General features: G+C 44.6%; 1 pseudogene; it reads left to right on the plus strand.

Moving 5' to 3' along the window:
* The first annotated feature begins 344 nt into the window (after positions 1-344).
* Positions 345-20,722, plus strand: part of LOC119321033 — a 26,908-nt pseudogene continuing 6,530 nt past the window's right edge.

Here is a 20,722-nt window from a genome sequence, read left to right on the forward strand (position 1 = left end):
CGGCCTCCTCGTCAGGCCGGCTCCCCCCGTCAAGTCCTCGCGTCGCCGGAGCCTCTTCAGCAGCCGCGCAGGACCGCATCGACCTCCTCCGGCCTTGCCTGCGCCTCCCCGTCGGTTCCCTCATCTCCTCCCGCATGCCCGCTGTATCTCTCTGTTTTCCTCCCCGTGTTCCTCTCTGAATCCTCTTCTGTATTTTCTTTCTTCAGGCAACAGCATCGGTCGTCGCCGCCCCATGGAACCTTCTCCGCCTGGAGCTTCTTCACCTGCATCCGCGCCCCAAATCTGGCCCCCTCTGTCCAGATCCGCCGTCTCCGCCTCCCTGCCATCGTCTCCAATGAGCAGCCATGCCGCCGCGGCTGTGCTTCCTGTCGAGCAGAGGACGCCCGCTCGTCCCTGTCGCTTTGACCGCGCCAATCGCCAAGGCCCGAGCGCCCGCTTTCGTTGACCGCGCCTCTGCCTCCAGATCCCCCCAGCCCGCACTGCCTCAGCCGCCTCCACCGAACGGGCTGAAGCCCATGGGTGAGCTGCCCCCCTGTTCCTGGTTGGCCTGTGTTCAGATTCGGCCCGATGCATTTTTTTCCCTCTAGACGATTTTAGCAATTATTCAGTGTTTAACTGAGAAAAACCCCTAAGCATCATGCATATAATAGCTCTTGAACCGTGCATCGGATTAAAATGATTTAATCATGTAAAATGCTTAGAATTTTGTGTAGATTAATAATATGCCACATTCATCCATGTTAAAATGTTTAAATTGCTGTTTGCATTTATTTTGCTCAAATGCAATGTTAAAATGATTTATTTCATAACTAAATAACCGTAGCTCGGATTTAAATGTTCTTTATATGTAAATGGGGTGGAAAATGCCTAGTTTAACATGGTCCACTTTATTTTCATGTTTAACAACTTTAAAATATGGTTTAGGGAAGAACAGTAGCTAATTCATAAATTGCATATGAGGATTTTACGGAATTGTTGTTTGTTGTTCCGGCCTCATTTAAACTTGACTAAATAGTTAGTTTACTTTTGATTCACCCCTTGCCATGTTTAACAACATTTAATATTGATGAGTAGCATAACCGAGAGAGAACTAAATAATTGATGTGGTGTTTTGTCAATATGCAACTCGTTGCATATTGAGCTCCACTTAACTTATAGTATTGCTTGTTGCACTTTGCCATGCCTTGCCATGCCTCATTAAGCCGGACATACATCATACTTGTTTGTGCATCATGCCATGTTTATGTTTGTGCATTTACCATGTTGTTTGTTTCTTTCTGGTGTTGCTTCTTAGTTCCGGTTATGTTGCGGTTGTGAGGATTCGTTCGACTACTCCCGTTCGTCTTCTTCATGGACTCGTTCTTCTTCCTTGCGGGATTTCAGGCAAGATGACCGCTACCCTGGATCTCACTACTATCATTGCTATGCTAGTTGCTTCGTTCTATCACTATGCTGCGTTACCTATCATTTGCTCTTCAAGCCTCCCAAATTGCCATGAACCTCTAACCTTTGACACCCTTCCTAGCAAACCATTGTTTGGCTATGTTACCGCTTTGCTCAGCCCCTCTTATAGCGTTGCTAGTTGCAGGTGAAGTTGAAGATTGCCTCATGATGGACAGGATTATGTTGGGATATCACAATATCTCTTATATTATTAATGCATCTATATACTTGGTAAAGGGTGGAAGGCTCGGCCTTATGCCTGGTGTTTTGTTCCACTCTTGCCGCCCTAGTTTCCGTCATACCGGTGTTATGTTCCCGGATTTTGTGTTCCTTACGCGGTCGGGTGATTTATGGGACCCCCTTGATAGTTCGCTTTGAATAAAACTCCTCCAGCAAGGCCCAACCTTGGTTTTACCATTTGCCTCACCACCACCTATACCTTTCCCTTGGGTCGGCCAACCCGAGGGTCATCTTTATTTTAGCCCTCCCGGGCCAATGCTTGTCTAAGTGTTGGTCCAAACTAGAGCACCGTGCGGGACCATTCCTTGGCAACTTGGATTCGTCGGTACCTGTACGCTTCGCTTATCCGGTGTTGCCCTGAGAACGAGATATGTGCAGCTCCTATCGGGATGTCGGCGCATCGGGCGGTCTTGCTGGTCTTGTTTTACCATTGTCGAAATGTCTTGTAAACCGGGATTCCGAGACTGATCGGGTCTTCCTGGGAGAAGGTATATCCTTCATTGATCGTGAGAGCTTATCATGGGCTAAGTTGGGACACCCCTGCAGGGTATAATCTTTCGAGAGCCGTGCCCGCGGTTATGTGGCAGATGGGAATTTGTTAATGTCTGGTTGTAGATAACTTGACACCAGATCCGAATTAAAACGCATCAACCGTGTGTGTAGCCGTGATGGTCTCTTTTCGGCGGAGTCCGGGAAGTGAACACGGTCTTTGGGTTATGTTTGACGTAAGTAGGAGTTCAGGATCACCTCTTGATCATTGCTAGCTTCACGACCGTTCCTGTGCTTCTCTTCTCGCTCTTATTTGCGTATGTTAGCCACCATACTTGCTTAGCCGCTGCTGCAACCTCACCACTTTACCCCTTCCTTTCCCATTAAGCTTTGCTAGTCTTGATACCCATGGTAATGGGATTGCTGAGTCCTCGTGGCTCACAGATTACTACAACAACAGTTGCAGGTATAGGTTTATGCGATGATCATGACGCGAGAGCGATGTTTGCTTGTATTGGAGTTCTTCTTCTGCTTCTTCTTCGATCAGGGGATAGGTTCCAGGTCGGCAGCCTGGGCTAGCAGGGTGGATATTGTTTGAGTTTCTGTTTATGATTCATCCGTAGTCGGATGTTGTTCTTGTATGTTGTATTGTTGTATTCATGTGACATTGTATGTATTGGATGTATCCCCACTATTATGTAATGTTGATGTAATGATATCCACCTTGCAAAAGCATCTTCAAGATGCGCTTCTATCCTTGGTGGGACCTTCGAGTTCCTTTAGGATAGGGTCGCATCTTGGACGTTACAAGTATGTCATCCACATACAAGATCAAAAACACTATCGAGCTCCCACTTAACTTCTTGTATAAACAAGCGTCCTCTTCGTTTTTGGTGAAACCGAGACCAGTGACGACCTCATCAAAACGAATATTCCAGCTCTGAGATGCTTGCCTCAACCCATAAATGGATCTCTTGAGCTTGCATACCTTACTAGTGCTAGTCGGATCAACAAAACCCTTGGGTTGTATCATATACACGTCCTCGGTTAAATTTCCGTGATGGAAAGCCGTTTTGACATCCATCTGCCATATCTCGTAATCGAAATATGCAGCTATAGCTAGTCTGATCCTCACTGACTTCAGCAGCGCTACTGGCGAGTATGTCTCGTCGTAGTCAATTCCTTGAACTTGTCCATAACCCTTAGCAACAAGTCGAGCTTTGTGGATCTGAACATTTCCATACACATCGGTTTTCTTCTTAAAGACCCATTTGCAACCAATGGCTGTTACGCCAGGCGGCGGATCAACCAAGTCCCAGACTTGATTCTCATCCTTGGACTTTAACTCAGATCTCATGGCCTTCAGCCATGCCTCGGAATCTGGGCTCACCATCGCTTCTGCATATGTGGCCGGCTCATCGCTTTCTAGCAACAATACATCACGCACTCTGCGCAATCTCTCCAACCTCCGTGGTTCCGGTGCCGCTTCCACTACGGGTTCCCTGACTGACTCCGGTATGATCTCATCACCAGCTGAGCCGTCCCCGAGTGGTCCTCGAATTTCTTCGAGTTGGACTGGCCTCCCGACTAAGAAACTCTTTCTCAAGGAAAACCCCGTTCCGAGCAACAAACACTTTGTTATCTCCCCGGTTGTAGAAACTATATCCCAAGGTTTCCCTCGGATATCCCACGAATATGCATTTATCCGACTTAGGTGTAAGCTTGTCTGACATAAGTCGCTTGACAAATGCTTCACAACCCCAAATCTTTAGAAAAGACAAATTGGGACTTTTCCCAGTCCACATCTCATGTGGTGTCTTGTTTACGGATTTTGATGGTACCCTGTTAAGTGTGAAAGCTGTAGTTTCTAGAGCGTATCCCCAGAATGACAAGGGTAAATCCGATTTGCTCATCATAGACCGGACCATGTCCAACAAGGTCCTATTCCTTCGTTCTGACACGCCGTTTCTCTGTGGCGTACCTGGAGGTGTGAGCTGAGGCACTATACCTCGACTTCTCAAGTGATCATCAAACTCCTGGCTCATGTACTCACCTCCACGATCTAATCGTAGAAGCTTTATAGTCTTGCCGAGCTGATTCTCAACCTCGTTCTGAAACTCTTTGGACTTTTCAAAAGTTTCTAACTTGTGCCTCATCAAATAGATATATCCATATTTACTCAAGTCGTCGGTAAAAGTCACGAAGTACTGATAGCCACCTCTGGTAGTTGTGCTCATTGGACCACACACATCACTGTGTATAAGCTCCAACAACTCGAACGCCCTCTCGCAACTCTTTGTGAAAGGAGACTTAGTCATCTTGCCGAGCAAGCATGATTCACATGTCTCGAATGACCGAAGTCGGACGAAGTTAGGAGCCCATCATCATGGAGCTTCTTCATGCGTTTTAGACTAATGTGTCCAAGCCGGCAATGCCAGAAGTATGTCGGATTTATCTCATTAGGCTTATGCCTCTTGACATTCATATTATATACAGTTTTCGTTTCCAAATTTAATATAAATAACCCATCAACAATGGGTGCATAGCCGTGGAACATACCATTCAAATAAAACGAACAACCATTGTCCTTTAAATTGAATTCATAGCCCTGACTCATCAAGCATGAGGCAGAAATAATGTTCCGACTAAGTGTAGGAATGTAATAACAATTATTCAATTCCAAAATAAATCCAGAAGGAAGCTGGAGCTGCATCGTGCTGACCTCAAACGCAGCAACTCTTGCTTTGTTGCGGACCTTGATGTCAATCTCCCCTTGTGCCACACGCCTAGTTCTTACCAGCCCCTACATCGAGTTGCAAATATGAACAACGGATCCGGTATCAAATACCCAAGAGCTACTAGGTATGTCAGCAAGGTACATGTCTATAACATATGCAACAAGTGTACCTTTTCCTGAAGAAGCATTTCTGGCCTTCTTGCCATGCTCTGCAAGCCACTTGCTACAGTTCCTCTTCTAGTAACCGTTCTCCTTGCAATGATAGCAAATGGTCTTCGAGTTCGGTCCAGACTTCGGCGCAGCGGCGGAGGTTACCATCTCTGTGCCCTTTGCCTTAGTCTTTTTCTTGGACCAACTCTTCTTGAACTTGGCCGATTTCTGCACCATCAACACTTGATGTGTGCCTTTCTTAATATCCTGCTCTGCCACTTTAAGATTCCCATGAAATTCAGTGAGCTTCTTATCCATGCCATGCATATGATAGTTCGAGATGAACGTCCCATAGCTGGGCGGAAGAGAAACCAGAACAACATCAGTAGCCAGCTCATCCAAGAGCGGGAAGCCCAAATGATCAAAAGCTTGCACATATCCGATCATCTTGATCACATGTGGGCTCAGTGGATCACCTTTATTCAGCTTGCAATCCATCAAGGATCGCCAGACGTTGAACCTTTCGGTCCTAGCCTGTGTCTGAAACATGCTCTTGAGACTCTCGATCATATCGTAAGCCTCAATATTTTCGAAATGTTGTTGCAAATCGGGCTCCATACAAGCTAGCATCAGACAACTTATCTCCATTGATTCATCAACGAGTTTCTGATAGGCATTCTTAGTTGTGGCATTAGCATTATCGGCAGGTTCCTCTAGAAGTGGATCCTCTAGAACATGTTCAATTTTATCGTGCTTGAGAACAATTCTCAGATTTCTATACTAGGTGGTAAAGTTTGTTCCATTCAGTTTATCCTTTTCCAGAATTGATTTCAATGCAAAGTTGGGTTGAGCAGGTGGTGCCATTGATCTACAACAGAAAAATAAGCAATCACTAAGCAATGTGTTTATGTACAGTAATTCTAGCCTAAACAGAAATATTTCCACTGAAGTCAGCATCCCTCCGCAAACTCTCAGTGATTCAGGATCCGACTAGAACATGCGACTAGTGAGCTTTAGCATCACTGCTAGACAAAATGCCTATCCGGTAAGCAACCCCTTGCTAATCGTATATCTATACGACTCCTGTCGGTCAAGAAGATATCTCATATCCCGGCCCCCAACCTTCTTTGCCACAAGGCCCAAAACCGTTTTGATAGCCTTGTCAAGTTAACCTGATGCAGTGCATGTCCGTGTCCGACACGAACCCTTCAGTTCAAGGACACCTAGCAGCACCCCAATTTTATGAGCCCACTACTATACGTACTTGACGTGCGAAGGTGCAACATCGGGGATGGCAATTCTCTTGATATTCATGAGGAATATTTCTACCATTCTAACATGCATAGAAACAAAGAAGCATAACAATCACAAATAAACACATATTATGAAATAGTATGGCTCCTTCATGGACATTCTTCCAGGTCGGCTCTGACTCCGATGACCATCTAGGAACTCCATCTTGTTTGTCACGCCGGGACGCCGAGCCACCAACCTAATCTCTATAATCCAACTACTACAACTAGCAATGAATTTTACATAGAGAATCACAAGTCGACACGTGGGTCGTTATACATTATAATGACAACACTTTGGCTCCTGCAGGCTGACAAACATGACACACAGGCCATGTATAAATTACACACATGCATCACATACACATGAGCCGTACTATTCACATCAAACCTACAAAACAAAGTTATGCATAGAATCGCATTCTACCGGTTTGTGTCAGGTACGAAATACACGGCGCTACACACACGGTGGGCCCATCGGAAATCATAGATCACATCTGAACTCCGATCACGCCGAATTTTATGATCTGACCGATCTCATCGATCATCGCAAACCCGATTCGGATTTACGTTTCACTGTTAACCCCGATGGCGGATACCGACCGGTAGGGGTAGGTTGTGTCATGACCACATCGATTCCGATTGACAAAAAACATAGCCACATCGATCCCCATGTGCAGTTGATCTCATCAACCGTGCACATAGCCGATCTGGTAAATGACGATAGATCTCATCTGCCGCCTCCACATATCTAATATGCATACGATCTGAATCCAAATCCTATAGCAGTGGCTCTAATACCACTGTTGGGTTCTACGGTAGGGTGCGTCGACTGCAAATTAAAATTTTCCTACGCGCAGAACAACCAAGAACATGCTACGGGAGATGGATCACAGTTCTTTACCACTATATGCGCAGTGCCGTGCAGCGGAAGTAGAGTTAAGGCAGCACGTTCCTGGAGTCGCCTCACATTCCCGAAGTCGCCACCTCCTTGCTGATCTCCCACATAGCCAATCAGATCCCACGAACAAGTTCGCCAGAGCGGTGCAGGTGCACCGCCTCTAACGGTATCTGCGCGTGTAGGAGGAATACCGTCCGACAGACTGCTAGGTCCAATCACATAGTTGGCTGCGAGTGGAGGTGTCTATTCACAACACATGCAAACCCTAGTGACAACACCGAAGCGATCAATCTGCATGAGTGTGCTATTGGAAATATGCCCTAGAGGCAATAATAAAATGGTTATTATTGTATTTCCTTGTTCATGATAATTGTCTATTGTTCATGCTATAATTGTATTAACTGGAAACCGTAATACATGTGTGAATACATAGACCACAACATGTCCCTAGTGAGCCTCTAGTTGACTAGCTCGTTGATCAACAGATGGTCATGGTTTCCTGACCATGGACATTGGATGTCATTGATAACGGGATCACATCATTAGGAGAATGATGTGATGGACAAGACCCAATCGTAAGCATAGCACAAGATCGTGTAGTTCGTTTGCTAAAGCTTTTCTAATGTCAAGTATCATTTCCTTAGACCATAAGATCGTGTAACTCCCTGATACCGTAGGAGTGCTTTGGGTGTACCAAACGTCACAACGTAACTGGGTGGCTATAAAGGTGCACTACGGGTATCTCCGAAAGTGTCTGTTGGGTTGGCACGAATCGAGACTGGGATTTGTCACTCCGTATGACGGAGAGGTATCTCTGGGCCCACTCGGTAATGCATCATCATAATGAGCTCAATGTGACTAAGTAGTTAGTCACGGGATCATGCATTATGGAACGAGTAAAGTGACTTGCCGGTAACGAGATTGAACGAGGTATTGGGATCCGACGATCGAATCTCGGGCAAGTAACATACCGATTGACAAAGGGAATTGCATACGGGATTGCTTGAATCCTTGACATCGTGGTTCATCCGATGAGATCATCATGGAACATGTGGGAGCCAACATGGGTATCCAGATCCCGCTGTTGGTTATTGACCGGAGAACGTCTCGGTCATGTCTGCATGGTTCCCGAACCCGTAGGGTCTACACACTTAAGGTTCGGTGACGCTAGAGTTGTTATGGGAAATAGTATGTGGTTACCGAAGGTTGTTCGGAGTCCCAGATGAAATCCCGAACATGACGAGGAGCTCCGGAATGGTCCGGAGGTGAATATCGGTATATTGGACGAAGGGTATTGGAGTCCGGAATTGTTCCGGGGGTACCAGGTGATGACCAGCGTGTCCGAATGGGGTTTCGGAGGCCTCGGCAAGCGTTGGGGGGCCTTATGGGCCAAGGGGAGGGGGCACATCAGCCCACTAAGGGGCTGAGCGCCCCTCCGACCCCATCTCACGTAACCTGGAGAGGTGGGGGCGCCATCCCTAGGGAAGCCGCCCCTCCCAGCTTGGGGGGCAAGTTTCCTAGGGGGTGGGGGCGCCCAAACCCATCTAGGGTTTCCCTTGGCCGCCACCCCTCCCCTAGGGAAACCCTAGGGCGCCTCCTACTCCCCCCTTCCCCCTATATATAGTGAGGGAGAGAGAGGGCAGCTGCACCCTTCCCCTGGCGCAGCCCTCTCCCTCCTCCAACACTTCCTCCTCCTCCGTAGTGCTTGGCGAAGCCCTGCCGGAGAACCACGAGCTCCATCACCACCATGTCGTCGTGCTGCTGGAGTTTTCCCTCAACTTCTCCTCTCCCCTTGTTGGATCAAGAAGGAGGAGACGTCCCCGGGCTGTACGTGTGTTGAACGCGGAGGCGCCGTCCGTTCGGCGCTTAGATCAGAATCGACCGCGATCTGAATCGCTGCGTGTACGACTCCACCAACCGCGTTCTTGTAACACTTCCGCATCGCGATCTTCAAGGGTATGAAGATGCACTCCCCTCTCTCTCGTTGCTAGTCTCTCCATAGATTGATCATGGTGATGCGTAGAAAATTTTGAATTATTGCTACATTCCCCAGCAGTGGCATCATGTGCTAGGTCTATTGCGTAGATTCTATGCACGAGTAGAACACAAGTAGTTGTGGGTGTTGGTTTGTTCAATTTGCTTACCATTACTAGTCCTATGTTGATTCGGCGGCATCGTGGGATGAAGCGGCCTGGACCGACCTTACACGTACGCTTACGTGAGACAGGTTCCACCGGCTGACATGCACTTGTTGCATAAAGGTGGCTAACGGGTGCCAGTCTCTCCCACTTTAGTCGGATCGGATTCGATGAAAAGGGTCCTTATGAAGGGTAAATAGCAATTGGCATATCACTGTTGTGGCTTTTGCGTAGGTAAGAAACGTTCTTGCTAGAAACCCATAGCAGCCACGTAAATCATGCAACAACAATTAGAGGACGTCTAACTTGTTTTTGCAGGGTATGCTATGTGATGTGATATGGCCAAAAGAATGTGATGAATGACATATGTGATGTATGAGATTGATCATGTTCTTGTAATATGAATCACGACTTGCATGTCGATGAGTATGACAACCGGCAGGAGCCATAGGAGTTGTCTTAATTTATTGTATGACCTGCGTGTCATTGAAAATGCCATGTAATTACTTTACTTTATTGCTAAACCGTTAGCCATAGTAGTAGAAGTACTAGTTGGCGAGACAACTTCATGAAGACACGATGATGGAGATCATGATGATGGAGATCACGGTGTCATGCCAGTGACGAAGGTGATCATGACGTGCCTCAAGATGGAGATCAAAGGCGCAAGATGATATTGGCCATATCATGTCACTTTATGATTTGCATGTGATGTTTGTCATGTTTACATCTTATTTGCTTAGAACGACAGTAGCATAAATAAGATGATCCCTCATTAAAATTTCAAGAAAGTGTTCCCCCTAACCGTGCACCGTTGCGAAAGTTCGTTGTTTCGAAGCACCACGTGATGATCGGGTGTGATAGATTCTAACGTTCACATACAATGGGTGTAAGCCAGATTTACACATGCAAAACACTTAGGTTGACTTGACGAGCCTAGCATGTACAGACATGGCCTCAGAACACAAGAGACTGAAAGGTCAAACATGAGTCGTATAGTAGATACGATCAACATGAAGATGTTCACCGATGATGACTAGTCCGTCTCACGTGATGATTGGACACGGCCTAGTTGACTTGGATCATGTATCACTTAGATGTCTATCTGAGTGGGAGTTCATTAAATAATTTCATTAGATGAACTTAATTATCATGAACATAGTCAAAAGGTCTTTGCAAATTATGTCGTAGCTCGAGTTTTAGTTCTACTATTTTAGATATGTTCCTAGAGAAAATTTAGTTGAAAGTTGATAGTAGCAATTATGCGGACTAGGTCCATAAACTGAGGCTTGTCCTCATTGCTACGCAGAAGGCTTATGTCCTTAATGCACCGCTCGGTGTGCTGAACCTCGAACATCGTCTGTGGATGTTGCGAACATCTGACATACACGTTTTGATGACTACGTGATAGTTCAGTAATGTTAAACGGTTTAGAATTGAGGCACCGAAGACATTTTTGAAAAGTCGCAGAACATATGAGATGTTCCAAGGACTGAAATTGGGATTTCAGGCTAGTGCCCACGTCAAGAGGTATGAGACCTCTGACAAGTTTCTTAACCCTGCAAACTAAGGGAGAAAAGCTCAATTGTTGAGCATGTGCTCAGATTGTCTGAGTACAACAATCACTTGAATCGAGTGGGAGTTAATCTTCCAGATGAGATAGTGATGTTTCTCCAAAGTCATTGCCACCAAGCTGCTAGAGCTTCGTGATGAACTATAACATATCAGGGATAGATATGATGATCCTTGAAATATTCACGATGTTTGACGCCGCGAAAGTAGAAATCAAGAAGGAGCATCAATTGTTGATGGTTAGTGAAACCACTAGTTTCAAGAAGGGCAAGGGCAAGAAGAGATACTTCATGAAATGGCAAATCAGTTGCTGCTCTAGTGAAGAAACCCAAGGTTGAACCCAAACCCGAGACTAAGTGCTTCTGTAATGAGGGGAATGGTCACTGAAGCAGAACTACCCTAGATACTTGGTAGATGAGAAGGCTGGCAAGGTCGATAGAAGTATATTGGATATACATTATATTAATGTGTAATTTACTAGTACTCCTAGTAGCACCAGGGTATTAGATACCAGTTCGGTTGCTAAGTGTTAGTAACTCAAAATAAAAGAGCTATGGAATAAACGGAGACTAGCTAAAGGTGAGATGACGATGTGTGTTGGAAGTGTTTCCAAGGTTGATGTGATCAAGCATCGCATGCTCCCTCTACCATCGAGATTGGTGTTAAACCTAAATAATTGTTATTTGGTGTTTGCGTTGAGCATAGACATGATTGGATTATGTTTATCGCAATACGGTTATTCATTTAGGGAGAATAATGGTTACTCTGTTTATTTGAATAATACCTTCAACGGTCTTGCACCTAAAATGAATGGTTTACTGAATCTCGATCGTAGTGATACGCATGTTCATACCAAAAGATATAAGATAGTAATGATAGTACCACATACTTGTGGCACTGCCATTTGAGTCATACTGGTATAAAATGCATGAAGAAGCTCCATGTTGATGGATCTTTGGACTCACTCATTTTTGAAAAGATTGAGACATGCGAACCATGTCTATTGGTATATATGCATGAAGAAACTCCATACAGATGGATCGTTTGGACTCACTTGATTTTGAATCACTTGAGACATGGAAATCATACCACATGGGCAAGATGACTGAAAGGCCTCGTTTTTCAGTGAGATGAAACAAGAGAGCAATTTGATGGAAGTAATACATTTGATGTGTGCAATCCAATGAGTGCTAAGGCACGCAGTGAATATCGTTATGCTCTTACTTCACAGATGATTTGAGTAGATTCTGAGTATATTTACTTGATGAAACACGAGTCTGAATTATTGAAAGGTTCAAGCAATTTCAGAGTGAAGTTGAAGATCATCGTGGCAAGAGGATCAAATATCTATGATATGATCATAGAGATGAATATCTGAGTTACGAGTTTGGTACACAATTAAGACCTTGTGGAAATTGTTTCATAACTAATACCGCCTGGAACACCATAGTGTGATGGTGTGTCCGAACATCATAAATGCACCCTATTGGATATGGTGCATACCATGATGTCTCTTATCGAATTACCACTATCGTTTATGGGTTAGGCATTAAAGACAACCGCATTCACTTTAAATAGGGCACCACGTAATTCCGTTGAGATGACATCGTATGAACTATAGTTTAGAGAAACCTAAGCTGTCATTTCTTAAAAGTTTGGGGCTGTGACGCTTATGTAAAAAGTTTTGCCTGATAAGCTCGAACCCAAAGCGGATAAAATGCATCTTCATAGGACACCCAAAAACAGTTGGGTATACCTCCTAATTCAGATCCGGAAGCAAAAGTGATTGTTTCCAGAAATGGGTCCTTTCTCGAGGAAAAGTTTCTCTTGAAAGAATTGAGTGGGAGGATGGTGGAGACTTGATGAGGTTATTGAACCATCACTTCAACTAGTGTGTAGCAGGGCACATGAAGTTGTTCCTATGGCGCCTACACCAATTGAAGTGGAAGCTAATGATAGTGATCATGAAACTTTAGATCAAGTTACTACCAAACCTCGTAGGTCGACAAGGATGCGTACTACTTCAGAGTGGTACGTAATCCTGTCTTAGAGGTCATGTTGCTAGACAACAATGAACCTACGAGCTATGAAGAAGCGATGGTGGGCCCGGATTCTGACGAATGGCTTGAGGCCATAAAATCCGAGAGAGGATCCATGTATGAAAAAAAAGTATAGACTTTGGAAGAACTACTTGATGGTCATAAGGCTGTTGGGTACAGATGGATTTTAAAAGGGAAGACAGACAATGATGGTAAGTGTCACCATTAACAAAGCTTGACTTGTCGCTGAGATGTTTTCCGACAAGTTCAAGGAGTTGACTACGATGATACTTTCTCACTCGTAGCAATGCTAAGAGTCTGTTAGAATTATATTAGCAGCTACTGCATTATTTATGAAATCTTGCAGATAGGATGTCAAAATATAGTTTCCTCAACGATTTTCTTGAGGAAAGGTTGTATCTGATACAACCAGAAGGTTTTGACAATCCTAAAAGATGCTAGCAAGTATGCAAAGCTCCAGCAATCCTTCTAAGGACTGGAGTAAGCATCTCGGAGTTGGAATATACGCTTTGATGAGATGATCAAAGATTTTGGATTTATACAAAGTTTATGAGAAACTTGTATTTCCAAAGAAGTGAGTGGGAGCACTATAGAATTTCTGATGAGTATATGTTGTTGATCAGAAATGATATAGAATTTCTAGAAAGCATATAGGGTATTTGAAAAGGTGTTTTTCAATGGAAAACCTGGATTAAGCTACTTGAACATTGAGCATCAAGATCTATAAGGATAGATCAAAAACGCTCAATAATACTTTCAAATGAATACATGCCGTGACAAGATTTTGAAGAAGTTCAAAATAGATCGGCAAAGAAGGAGTTCTTGGCTGTGTTATAAGGTGTGAGTATTGAGTAAGACTCAAGACATGACCTCGGCAGAAGAGAGAGAATGGACGAAGGTCATCCCCTATGCTTCAGACATAGGCTCTACAGAATGCTATGCTGTGTACCGCACCTGAAGTGTGCCTTGCCATGAGTCAGTCAAGGGGTACAAGAATGATCCAGGAATGGATAACAAGACAGCAGTCAAACATATCCTTAGTAACTAGTGGACTAAGGATTTTTCTCGATTATGGAGGTGGTAAAAGAGTTCGTTGTAAAGGGTTACGCCGATGCGAACTTTGACACTAGTCCGGATTATTCTGAGTAGTAAACCGGAATTGTATAGTAGAACAATTATTTGGAATAGCTCCAAATAGAGCGTGGTAGATGCATCTAGGAGATGACATAGAGATTTGTAAAGCACACATGGATCTGAAAGATTCAGACCCGTTGACTAATAACCTCTCTCACAAGCGAGATATGATCAAACCCCATGGGTGTTGAATTCATTACAATCACATAGTGATGTGAACTAGATTATTGACTCTATTGCAAGTGGGAGACTGTTGGAAATATGCCTTAGAGTCAATAATAAAATGGTTATTATTGTATTTCCTTGTTCATGATAATTGTCTATTGTTCCTGTTATAATTGTATTAACTGGAAACCGTAATACATGTGTGAATTCATAGACCACAACATGTCCCTAGTGAGCCTCTAGTTGACTAGCTCGTTGATCAACCGATGGTCGTGGTTTCCTGACCATGGACATTGGATGTCATTGATAACGGGATCACATCATTAGGAGAATGATGTGATGGACGAGACCCAATCATAAGCATAGCACAAGATCGTGTAGTTCGTTTGCTAAAGCTTTTCTAATGTCAAGTATCATTTCCTTAGACCATGAGATTGTGTAACTCCCTGATACCGTAGGAGTGCTTTGGGTGTACCAAACGTCACAACGTAACTGGGTGGCTATAAAGGTGCACTACGGGTATCTCCGAAAGTGTATGTTGGGTTGGCACGAATCGAGACTGGGATTTGTCACTCTGTATGACGGAGAGGTATCTCTGGGCCCACTCGGTAATGCATCATCATAATGAGCTCAATGTGACTAAGTAGTTAGTCACGGGATCATGCATTATGGAACGAGTAAAGTGACTTGCCGGTAACGAGATTGAATGAGGTATTGGGATACCGACGATCGAATCTCGGGCAAGTAACATACCGATTGACAAAGGGAATTGCATACGGGATTGCTTGAATCCTTGACATCGTGGTTCATCCGATGAGATCATCGTGGAACATGTGGGAGCCAACATGGGGTATCCAGATCCCGCTGTTGGTTATTGACCGGAGAATGTCTCGGTCATGTCTGCATGGTTCCCGAACCCGTAGGGTCTACACACTTAAGGTTCGGTGACGCTAGAGTTGTTATGGGAAATAGTATGTGGTTACCAAAGGTTGTTCGGAGTCCCGGATGAGATCCCGGACATGACGAGGAGCTCCGGAATAGTCCGGAGGTGAAGATCGATATATTGGACGAAGGGTATTGGAGTCCGGAATTGTTCCGGGGGTACCAGGTGATGACCAGCGTGTCCGAAAGGGTTTCGGAGGCCCCGACAAGCGTTGGGGGGCCTTATGGGCCAAGGGGAGGGGGCACATCAGCCCACTAAGGGGCTGAGCGCCCCTCCCACCCCATCTCACGTAACCTGGAGAGGTGGGGGCGCCACCCCTAGGGCAGCCGCCCCTCCCGGCTTGGGGGGGCAAGTTTCCTAGGGGGTGGGGGCGCCCAAACCCATCTAGGGTTTCCCCTGGCCGCCGCCCCTCCCCTAGGGAAACCCTAGGGCGCCTCCTACTCCCCCCATCCCCCCTATATATAGTGAGGGAGAGAGAGGGCAGCCGCACCCTTCCCCTGGCGCAACCCTCTCCCTCCTCCAACACCTCCTCCTCCTCCTCCTCCGTAGTGCTTGGCGAAGCCCTGCCGGAGAACCACGAGCTCCATCGCCACCATGGCGTCGTGTTGCTGGAATTTTCCCTCAACTTCTCATCTCCCCTTGCTGGATCAAGGAGGAGACGTCCCCGGGCTGTACGTGTGTTGAACGCGGAGGCGCCGTCCGTTCGGCGCTTAGATCGGAATCGACCGCGATCTGAATTGCTGCGTGTACGACTCCACCAACCGTGTTCTTGTAACGCTTCCGCATCGCGATCTTCAAGGGTATGAAGATGCACTCCCCTCTCTCTCTCGTTGCTAGTCTCTCCATAGATTGATCTTGGTGATGCGTAGAAAATTTTGAATTATTGCTACGTTCCCCAACATGTGCCGCGCCTCCACTTTATATAGGCGTCCGTCGCGGGCTCAACGGGCCCTAAAGCCCACAAGTCTACTCGGCCACAATCTGAATACAACTCGGATCACATCCGCCAGTGTCCTAGGATTCGACCTCGTAGGTTCCTTCCCTTAAGCGCGCGACCCCTTAGGTTCAAGCCGGCTTGGTCGCAGTTCGGATCACCTCCGAACTGCACGGTTGGTAGCGGCCTCTAGCAAGGCATGCCGAACACCAAGCAGACTATGAAGCTGGTTAGGCGAACCTGTACATCACACTTTCATTCCTTTTGCCACACGATATATGTTGTCGGGTTCAAGGCGAGTCTGTCATCCTTGTGCTAGCCCAAGCTCTTTCTCATTCCGGTGATGCCGACCACTATCCGGATTATCTCATAATTCTTGTCGCATGGCCATGCTTATCCTGGTCGGATCACATGAGGGCCCCAGAGTATATCTCTCCTAATCCGAGGGGCAAATCCCATTTCGCTTGACCATGTCTTGCAGCATGGGTCTGGACAAGCCTGAAACCTACCTTTGTAACTACCCAGTTACGGAGTAGCATTTGGTCGGCCCAAAGCAGGTCCATCACCATCCCGAGTACATGCGCCAGCTCAGGTCTTAGGACATAGAACATATGTTGTACTAGAGACTCACAGATGACATATCGTTGCGTCTCATAGTTGGGTCTGTCCGACTCGGACCTTATATCGACTCGGATCCGACTACGTCGAATCCGACCAGACCTTTCTAAGTCCATATTATCCGGTTAGCATCCAATACTCCATGGCTAGTGAGACCAAGCCATCGACCATGTCATATGCTAGTCTAGTCGGCTGCGCATCCACTCATCCCTTTTGACTAGGGACCTTTTAGGACAGTCATCATACAATGCATAGTCCCACAAACAAGTCACGTACTTGCTGATACACATCATTGATAATGTCCAAGGACTATCTTTATTCATAAACACATAGGAAATATCATCATACATGATTGCCTCTAGGGCATATCTCCAATAGTAATGAGTTCCCAATGAGCATTCATTGAACCGACGACAATTCCCACGACGGCTCTTGTTTGGCTATCATGCATGGATTCTCAATAAGCATGCGTTGAACCGGCACACGATTCCCGCAGCGACCCTCGTTTGGCTACCGGAGCATCTTTCCCAGACGCCGACTGATATTGTCCGGGTATATATATGGGGCTATGGCAATTCTATACCACCTCACCGGCGTTGACGCACTTCCTCTGACACCTTCAAACCGGCGTTGCCTCACTAAACAACAAACGACAACAATGACAGTCCCAGTTGAAGCCTTGTCGGAAGCCGCACCCACTCCCGCCGTTGTGACGAAGCCCGTTGATGCTCTTATTTGTGGATCATGAGCCTAAGCCAGTGCTAAGCCTTAGTCCACCTCCTGCTACCGTTGTCGTCCACATCATCATTGAAGAGCCCGGGTAGGCCAGATTTGTCGAGCCCTTACTCTTTGACTTTGAGCCAGATCCTATGCCCCCACCGACATCAACAATGACAAACTTGGCGAGCTCTGAGCATTATATGACATGTGTATGGTTAACTGGAAGGAGGAGAAGCGTGCGGAGAAGGAAGACCATCAACGCCTGACATGATTGCCCCGCTTCAAACAAACACGCGCGGAGTCCATACTTGTAGAGGTTGAGGCCCCACGTGTAACACCCCATGATAATACCCTAAATATAGTTTTTGCTATTATATTGATTGTGCATCATTTGCATTGCATGATCATTAATTAATTAATTAATTAACTTGGACTATTTTTTACAAATGGGAAACAGAAGTTCTCCAAGTGAGTCGAATATTTTTATATGACCTTGTTATAATACAAAAAGTCTAGGTTTAAAGTTTCATTTGATTCTCAGATCATTTGATACCCCAATGATCAAATATGGAGGTGCTAACAGTTGGTCTAATAAATCATTGTCCAATTAAAAGTGTTAACCGGGCTGCCTATATTCCCCTCTATCCTTCTAGACCAACTACATGACCCATTGTGCCATTGACGCAAGGACCAACGATCCTCCTCGAGTTCGTTAATTTGGACACAGTCGACGAAGCTCTAGCATAGATTCATATCGTCTCGTTGGGACAGTGAGGTTAGGGTTTCTCGTAATATGAAGAGATTTGATGTCTAGTGCTTTTGCAAGAGTTCACCGTCGACTATTGCGGCTCCAGGGCGTTTGTCCTTAGGGGCACGTGCACGAAGACTTCGCGGCTGTCATCGAGAATGTCAAGCCGACTCCGGTAGTGGAGCGGCGAAAGCGATGCATCGTCCACTCGTTCTGGCGACAATAGTGATTGTCCGGTGGTCTCAGAATCTCGATGTTCTTTTAATTATGTTCGAGATGCTTTGTCTTAGGTGAATTTTGATAAGAGATCTTATCTTTCCACAAAGAGAAACCTTTGCAGCTGGGAACTAAACCAAGCTATGGGCGGTATGTACAGGTAAGCTAGCTATAAACATCTCAACTAAAGCAACGAGAATTTTGGCAAATTATTCGAAGGATGTTTCTTGTGAATTATCTATAATTGATTATGCTCGTATAATGTTTGTATCGGAGAGCTCCTATTCGGCGCGGTGCGCGCTGGGAGGAGCCGCAGCGCGCCCGTTTGGGTCGGCCCATTTACGGTGCTCTCTATTTTTTTAATTCAAGTTTTTTCACTTTATTTTTCTTTCTGTGTTTTTTCTATTCTAAATAATTTAGAATTATAAAAAGCTCCATTTTTAAAAAAAAATGTCCATTTCGAAAAAAGTGTTTAGCAAATCATAAAATGTTTGTGGATTAAAACAATATTCGTGATTTTACAAAAAATGTTTATATATTCAAAAATGTTCACAATTTTGAAAAACAAGTTCAGGAAAACAAAAAATTGTTCATGATTTTGAAAGAAATTTTCATGTATTCAAAAAAGTTATGGAATTGAAGAAATGTTCTCAAACTCAAAAGTTGTTCATGAATTTATAAAAAAGTTCACACAATTCAAAAAATGTTCATGAATTACAAAACATTTCATCCATTCAAAAAATGTTCTGATGAAAATAATTGTGTACTAGAAAAATGTTCATGCATTTCAATTTTTTTTCAAATCTTTTCGTGAATTACAAAAACTGTTCCCCAAATTTCCGAAAATGTTCTTCGCTTCGAAATGAATGTTCCCGGGTTTCAAAAAAGATGTTCACATTTTCTGAAATGCTTATGAATTTGTAAAAACTGTTCATCAATTCAAAAGATGTTCATGATTTTTAAAAATGTTGATAATTTTCTAAAATCTTCATGATTTTCAAAAAATTTACATGCTCAAAAAGTTTAAAAATTGTTCATGATTTTGGAAAGTATGTTCACAAATTTGAAAGAAGGTTGTGAAAAAAAGTAAAGGAAAAAATAGAAAAGAAAGAAAGAGAAGAAGGATAAACCGAACAGTAAAGAAAAATGAAAAATAAAAATAAAAACTTAAAGGAAAAAAAAGAAATAAAAAACTAGAAGAAAAAACAAAGGAAAATGGAAAAAGGTGGGGAAGGGATCCCAAAATGGGCCGGCCTATAAAGGATCAGGCGTTGTTGGGGTATGCACCAGCTCGCTATTTGGCGACCAACGCGTGAAATAGGAGTGGCCTTTGTATTGGCCTAGAAACGAAGCAACCTATGAATAGGCATGGCCCTGTCATGCTCGACCCGCATATAAAATAGTCATGCCTAGCCAGCCTTAACGGTTGGCTTCGGAGATCGGGAGAGCAACTAGTTGACGAGCGATCCTTCCGAAGCTTCACAACGATCACTTTGGGTAGGCCGAGAGCGCTCTCAGCCGCCGCCACGTGTCGCGCTTTCTTCGGATATTTTCTTTATTTTCTCGCACGCGTTTTCGGCTTTTTAAATGTTTTTAAATATTTTTTTGACTTATTATTTTTTCATCGGTCTTCCTTAGCTCTTGGGCCAAAAAAACATTTACATGAAAAAACGTGTTTTCGTTTGCTTCTCGCAAAAGTCAAACAGTGCCTCTCGCGGAAGAAAAAAACATGTTTTTTCGTGCAATTTTTTCCTTTCACGAGAGGGACAATCGTGCCTCTCAGAAATGAAAAAAAAATGTGTTTTCTATTTTTTTCTTCCGCGGGAGGCACAGTTGTGTTTTTTTTTCTTCTGTTTTTCCTTTCACGAGAGGCACGGTTTTGCTTTCGCAAGTGGCACGGTTGTGCTTTTGTGAGAGGCACGGTTGTGCCTCTTTCGAAAAGGGAAAAACATACTCCTGGTTTGGTTTTTCCGTTCGTTTTCTTTCATCCATTTTTTTCGTGAATTTTTTTTTGTAAAAATCTATCAACATGGGATCTAATTTTAAAGATCTCGACGCGAGGAATCCAATGATAAAAACAATTCGAGATTTAGACGCACGGTTTAAAAGATAAAACTTTTTGAATAATGGATGTAGGAAAGAAAACTCTCAGATTGCGACAAGTGACGCACATGCAGTGTACCATTTCGATGGGAGTGATCTTTGAAAGGGGGTACTGCTTT

Source organism: Triticum dicoccoides, chromosome 6B (genome assembly GCF_002162155.2).
Source record: "Triticum dicoccoides isolate Atlit2015 ecotype Zavitan chromosome 6B, WEW_v2.0, whole genome shotgun sequence".
Classification (NCBI taxonomy): Eukaryota; Viridiplantae; Streptophyta; class Magnoliopsida; order Poales; family Poaceae; genus Triticum; species Triticum dicoccoides.